A 6,824-nucleotide genomic window follows, 5' to 3' on the forward strand; every position below is an offset into this window, starting at 1 on the left:
GAGCAATATCCTACAAACACATAAAATCGGACAGAACATGATAGATAGAAAGATAGAAAGACTGAAAGAAAGAACAAAATACATATACATATAGAGTCGGACAGAAAAAGTTAGGTAAACAGAAAGAGCGTTTGAAAAACATATACATTAGAAAAAGATAGATAAATGTACATACACATAGATGAAGATAGAGAACGGTATATAGAAAATGATAGAGAGATGTAGAAAAAGAATATGATAGCTAAAGATAGGAAAGAGATAGGAAAGGGAAGAGAAATAGATTCAGATTGATAGTGGTGGAAAGACAGAAAGAATCAGATAGAAAGACAAAGTAACAAATAAACAGTAAGAGATAGATACAGAGAAATAGAAAAGGCTATATAGACATCAACGGTGCTAGAACTAGAAAGAGAAAGCGAAAGCAACAGGTATAGATTCAACCAGAAGAAGCCGGCAGACAGGCCACCGTAGCCTCTAGCAGGGCTGCTCCAGCTGCACGAACGCTCCTGTCTCCCACTCCCCCCCCCCCACACGTGTGGGGGGGCTTGGCTCTTGGGCCTTCCTTAGCATTGCACACAAATCCTCAGAGCAGGAATTACTCTCTGGGAAGGGAATGCATTGCGGGACTCAAACTCCACCCACTCAAAGCACAACCCTGAGATCACCCAGAATGCAAAAGGCCACAAAACAGGAAGCAGAAACAACTGCAGAATGCTGAGTCCCAGCCAATGGCCAGCAGGCAAGGATGTCCGGGAGAGGGGAGTCCATCGCAGGGAGGCTGCCCCTGTGTGTCTGGCATGACCTGGCCTCCAATTGGCCTTTCCTAGGGGTTTGTTGTCTCCTACTCTTTGACAGACCGCCTTCTTCAGAGGCCCGTTTGGGAATGGAATCGACCACTCTCAAGCGAGATGGACTCCTTGTGAATCTTGATGGAAAGGTTAAGACACTCCCCAGAGGGAGTGGAAGAAGAGAGGTGGTGTTGGGGGTCCATGGAGGCCCACCAAGGGAATGAAAATTGCCCTGAGCCTTCTGGAGGGGGCATGGATGCTGAGGGGTTTACCTGCCGATGCCCCCGGATGTAGTCGTAGACATCTCTTCTCAGGTCTGATCTTCTTGCTGGTTAACAGGGTTTTGTAAGTTGGGAAGAAAGAGACGGAGGAGAGAGTGAGACAGGGACAGATTGATTTTTCCTTCCACCTTCGAACCTCCCCCCCCCCCAGGACTGACAGGTCCACCTGGCCCCCCAACACACCCCAGGGGCCTGGAGCGTCTCTTTACCAGGTGCTGCCAGCGGCTGCTCTTTTGTGAGGGGCTCTCCCCCCCACATCACTTCGCCACACGCTTTCAAAGCCTAGGAGAGAGAAAGAAGGTGAGAAGTGGGCCTGGCAGCTGCCTCTGTCCCTTTGGGCGCCTGCCTTGGCTTTGGGCTGCTGAAAGCTCTGGGCCTAGCAGGAACTGGCTGGAAGGATCCTGGAAGTGTCATGTGGATGGGCACCTCAGGGGCACCTCGACTCTGGGCTTTCCCAGGCGCTTCTGGGTGCCCTCGTTCTGCACGGGGGAGGGGGCAGCTTTCCCTTCCCCTGGGCTAGGATGAAGGAAGTTCGGTTTCTACTCCTGCTCCACTGTGCTCTCCCCTTCACAGCCCTGGCCTGCTTGCAGCACGCCCTTCTGTCTCCTGCTGCTTCACCTCCTCTCTTCTGCCTCTTCCTCTATACCAACTCCTTGCAGAGCCCGTGAGGCATTTTCAATCCCAGTTTGGCGCAATTATTGTTCACTGATTGATTTGCTTCATTTATACCCCACTTTTCTTTCTGGGAGGGATCCAAAGCGGCATACATCTTCTCCCGCTTGTGCTTACAACTTTGCGAGGCAGCTTATGGTGGGAGAATGTGACTGGTCCAATGGCCAGCAGATGTGAGAGACCTGTGAGTCTGGGAACTGGGGACATATGTGATCCTGAACTCAAAGTGGGAGAAAAACAACGACCAGCAGATCTGTCTCTGGTTGAGACGGCGGGCGGTTTGGAGGTGTTCGAGGTTTTGGTGGTCAGTGAGCACTTGGACTGGGTGTCGAGCCCTCTCCAGATGGTGCCCCCAAACCTCGAAGGCTGCCTTTATCGCTAGCAGCTCCCGCTCCCAGATGGTATAGTTCCCTTCTGCGGGGGTAAGCTGGCGAGAGTAGTAGGCACAGGGTTGGGGGATGCTGGAGGAGGTTGCGCATTGCGAGAGCACTGCTCCAATGGCGGTGCTGGAGGCATCTGCCTCAACTATGAAGGGTAGCTGGGGATCTGGGGATCAAAGTACTGGTTGCATGACGAAGCGTGGCTTCAAGGTCTGGAATGCCTTGTTGGCTTCCGGTGTCCAACGCTAAGGTTCTCGAGGCCGGAGAAGTCGAGTAAGGGGGACGGCTATGGACGCAAACTGGGGGATGAATTGCCGATAATAGTTGGCAAACCCCAGAAATCGCTGCACATCCTTCCGAGAACGGGGGGCTCACCAGGTCTGTACAGTTTTGACCTTGCTTGGGTCCATTTGGATTCCCCAGCACGAGATCACATGACCGAGGAATTCTATGGCAGGCAGGTGGGATGCACGTTTTTCCAGTTTAGTGGATAGGCCATGCTGCTGGAGTCTTTGCAGCACCCTGCGCACATGCTGGGGGTGTCGAGACAGGTCCCGGGAATAAATTAATATATCATCCAGATAAATTATGGCAAACTGATACAGGAGGTCACGAAAGATGTCATTCATAAACCTCTAAAACACGAGGGCGGGTTAGTCAGGCCAAGGGGCATTACCAGGTACTTGTATTGTCCATATCTGGCACTAAAGGTGGTTTTCCACTCATCGCCTTCCCGGAGGCACACCAGGTTGTACTCTCCCCCAAAGATCCAGCTTGGTGTAGATCTGAGCTCCCTTAACTTGCTCCCAGAGGTTGGAGATCAGAGGCAGTGGATACTGGTCTCGAACCGAGATTTTGTTCAGGGCCCAGTAGTCATTGACAAAGAGGACTGGGACAGAGATAGGCAAGGTAGAGGGGCAAATGAACCCTCACCGCAGATTGGTTGCAAGGAAGTCCCGGAGTGCGGCCAACTCGGGCTCCGATAATGAGTACATGCGTCCCGCTGGCAGGGGGACACCGGGAATTAAGTCAATGGTGCAATCATATGGCCAATGAGGGGCGAGTTGGTCTGCCCCTTTTGCCTCAAACACATCTGCAAAATCTGCATATACCTCAAGTAGTGCAGAGGCCTCCAGTGCAGCGGCTGCAATTGGACCTGGGCGCCGGTTTTCCTGTGGGCATGGCTTCCGGAAGCAAAGGTCCATCTGGCCCCACCGAATAACTGGATCATGGCGGCAAAGCCAGGAGAGCCCCAGGATAAGCGGGAAGTGGGCAATGCCCACAACATCGAACCAGAGCTGCTCAGTGGCCGCCCATCAATGGCCTCAACTATGGTGGGGGTCTTCTTTGCCTGCAAGGGAATCCGGTGCTGTGCTGCAAACTTGGCGTCCATGTAGGGGTGGAAGCAATCTGTCAAGGGCTGGGCCCCGCCCAAGCTGATTGTCCAAACACCAATACAAGCCAAGGGGGTTTCCAAGAGTCAAAAGCCAGGTCCAGTCCGTATTCAGAGCCGTTCCAACAAGGTAAACGCCAGGGGTGTGTCCACAATCCAAAAGCCAAACCCAGTCCAGTCCAGAGGTCAGAGCACGCGAGTATCCAGTCAAGATGCAGGCAAGACCACAATACAAGGTTTCAGGGAGCGGTTGCAGGTAATCGACATGTTGCTTCCACGCCCGGCAGTTGCTCCAGACTGGTGTTTTTATCCAGGCATGGTTTTCAGCTAGCTGCTGGGCCTCCATCCCGATGCTACTCATCGTCGCTCTCCAGCAGATGGCGTCAGCTCAGGAGTCGAGCACTGCGCCATCTCTCCTGCAGTTCCAGTCTCTGGCGTTGTCTGCGGCGTTCTTTGGGAGTGGGCAAACCTGGGGGCGGTGGAGGCCCCTGGCTGTGCTGCACCTGTAGCCTGGGATGTCCCTGGCTGAGCTTCCCCTGTGATATTGGGGCCAGAGGGTGCTGGTGTCTCAGCTGCTGGCTGTAAGCTCTGATCGGCCAGCAGCTGTTGCTCCTGATCCCTGGCTTCTGCTGAGTCAGGGCTAGGGCTGCTTACACAGAACTCCTCTTCTCCTAGCTGGCTACACGAGGCTCCTCTCCTCTCCTCCCGAGGAGACCTTGCCCTCGGACTGGGCCATGATAATTCCCTGTGGACAAGTGTGCTTTCCATTATTCCTTACGGGCAATCGCTATTGACATTCTTCCCTATGGGAAAGCATGATATCCATTATTCCCTAAAGGTAATCACTGTCTCCATTATTCCCTAAGGGCAAGCATGGTTCCCATTATTCCCTATGGGCAATCGCTTTCTCCATTATTCCCTCTGGGCAGGCGTGCTTTCCCTTATTCCCTATGTGCAATTGCTCTCTGCAGTATTCCCTATGGGCTTTCGGTGTTCCCATTATTTCCAATATGCAAGCCTGCTTTCCATGATTGCCTTCAGGCAGGAATGTTTTCCATTATTCCGTATGGGCAATTGCTGTCCCCAGTATTCCCTATGAGCAAGTGACCTTTCCATTTTTCCCTACGGCCATCTCTGTCTCCATTATTCTCTATGGGTAATCACGGTCTCCATTATTCCCTGTGGGCATACGTGCTTACCATTATTCCCTGTGGAGAATCGCTGTCTCCAGTATTCGCTATGGACTATTGCTGTTTTGATTCTTCCTTATGGGCAATCACTTTCCCCATTGTACCCTACTGGCAATCATGGGTTCCATTATTCCATATGGGCAATCATTGTTTTCATTATTCCTTAAGGGCAAACACGATTTCCATTATTCCCTATGGGTAAGCTTGCTTTCCATTCTTTCCTAGGGGCAATTGCTGTCTCCATTATTCTCCATGGGCAATCGCTGTCTCCATTATTCCCTACGGCCAAGCGTGCTTTCCATTATTTCCTAACAGCAAATACTGTCTCCGTTATTCCTTATGGGCAATCACTGTTCCCATTATTCCCTATGAGCAAATCACTCTTCCCATTATTTCCAATGGACAGGTGTGCTTTCCATTACTCTCTATGGGCAATTTCTGTTCCCATTATTCCCTTTCGACAAGCTTGCTTTCCATTATTCCTTATGGGCAATCGCTATCTGCATTATTCCCTAGGGGAAAGTATGATTTCCATTATTCCCTAAAGGCAATCAGGGTCTCCGTTATTCTCTAAGGGCAATCATGGTTACCATGATTCCCTATGTGCAATTCCTTTCTCCATTATTCTCTTTCGGCAGTCGTGCTTTCCATTATTCTCAAAGGGCAATTGCTCTCCGCTTTATTCCCAATGGGCAATCGGTGTTTTCATTATTTCCTATGGGCAAGCATGTTTTCCATTCATCTCTATGGGCACAGATGGTTTCCATATGGGCAATTGACGTCCCATTATTCCCTATGAGCAAGAGAGCTTTCCATTATTCCCTAAGGGCAATCGCCGTCTCCTTTATTCTCTATGGGCAATCGCTGTCTCCTTTTTTCCCTATGGGCAAGCGAGGTTGCCATTATTCCCTGTTGGCAATCACTGTTTCCAGTATTCGCTATGGGCAATTGCTGGTTTGATTGTTCCCTATGGGCTATCACTGTTCTCATTATTCACTAAGGGGAAGCATGCTTTCCTTTATTGCCTATGGGCAATTACTGTCCCCATTATTCCCTATGGGCAAGCATGGTTTCCATTATTCCCTAAGAGCAGGCATGGTTTCCATTATTCCGTAAGAGCGATCGCTGTTTCCATTATTCCCTAAGGGCAAGCATGGTCCCCATTATTCCCTATGGGCAATCGCTTTCTACATTATTCCCTATCAGCAGGCGTGCTTTCCATTATTCCCTATGGGCAATTGCTCTCTGCAGTATTCCCTAGGGGTAATTGGTGTTCCTTCCCATTAATCTCTATGGGCAAGCATGCTTTCCTAAGGACAATCACCGTCCTCATTATTCCCGATGGTCAAGCTCTCTTCCCATTATTTCCAACGGGCAAGTGTGCTTTACATTACTCCCTATGAGCAATTTCTGTTCCCATTATTCCCATTGGATACACGTGCTTTCCATTATTCCTTATTAGAAATCGCTATCTGCATTATTCTCTTTCGGAAAGTATGATTTCCATTATTCCCTAAGGGCAATCACTGTCTCCATTATTCCCTCTGGGCATACATGCTTTCCATTATTTTCTGTGGAGAATCGCTGTCTCCAGTATTCGCTGTGGGCAATTGCTTTCCCCATTATTCCCTATGGGCAATCGCTTTCTACATTATTCCATATCAGCAGGCATGCTTTTCATTAATCCCTATGGGCAATTGCTCTCTGCAGTATTCCCTATGGGCAATCGGTGTTCCCATTATTTCCTATGGGCAAGGGTGCTTTCCATGCTTCCCTTGGGCAAGTATAGTTTCCATTATTCCGTATGGGCAATTGATATCCCCATTATTCCCTATGAGCATGCAAGCTTTCCGATATTCCCTTTGGGAAATTACTGTCTCCATTATTCTCTATGGGCAATCACTGTCTCCATTATTCTCTATGGGCAATCGCTGTCTCCTTTTTTCCCTATGGGCAAGCGAGGTTGCCATTATTCCCTGTTGGCAATCACTGTTTCCAGTATTCGCTATGGGCAATTGCTGGTTTGATTGTTCCCTATGGGCGATCACTGTTCTCATTATTGACTAAGGGGAAGTATGCTTTCCTTTAATTGCCTATGGGCAATTACTGTCCCCATTATT

The sequence above is a fragment of the Eublepharis macularius genome, chromosome 5, assembly GCF_028583425.1.
Source record: "Eublepharis macularius isolate TG4126 chromosome 5, MPM_Emac_v1.0, whole genome shotgun sequence".
NCBI lineage: Eukaryota > Metazoa > Chordata > Lepidosauria > Squamata > Eublepharidae > Eublepharis > Eublepharis macularius.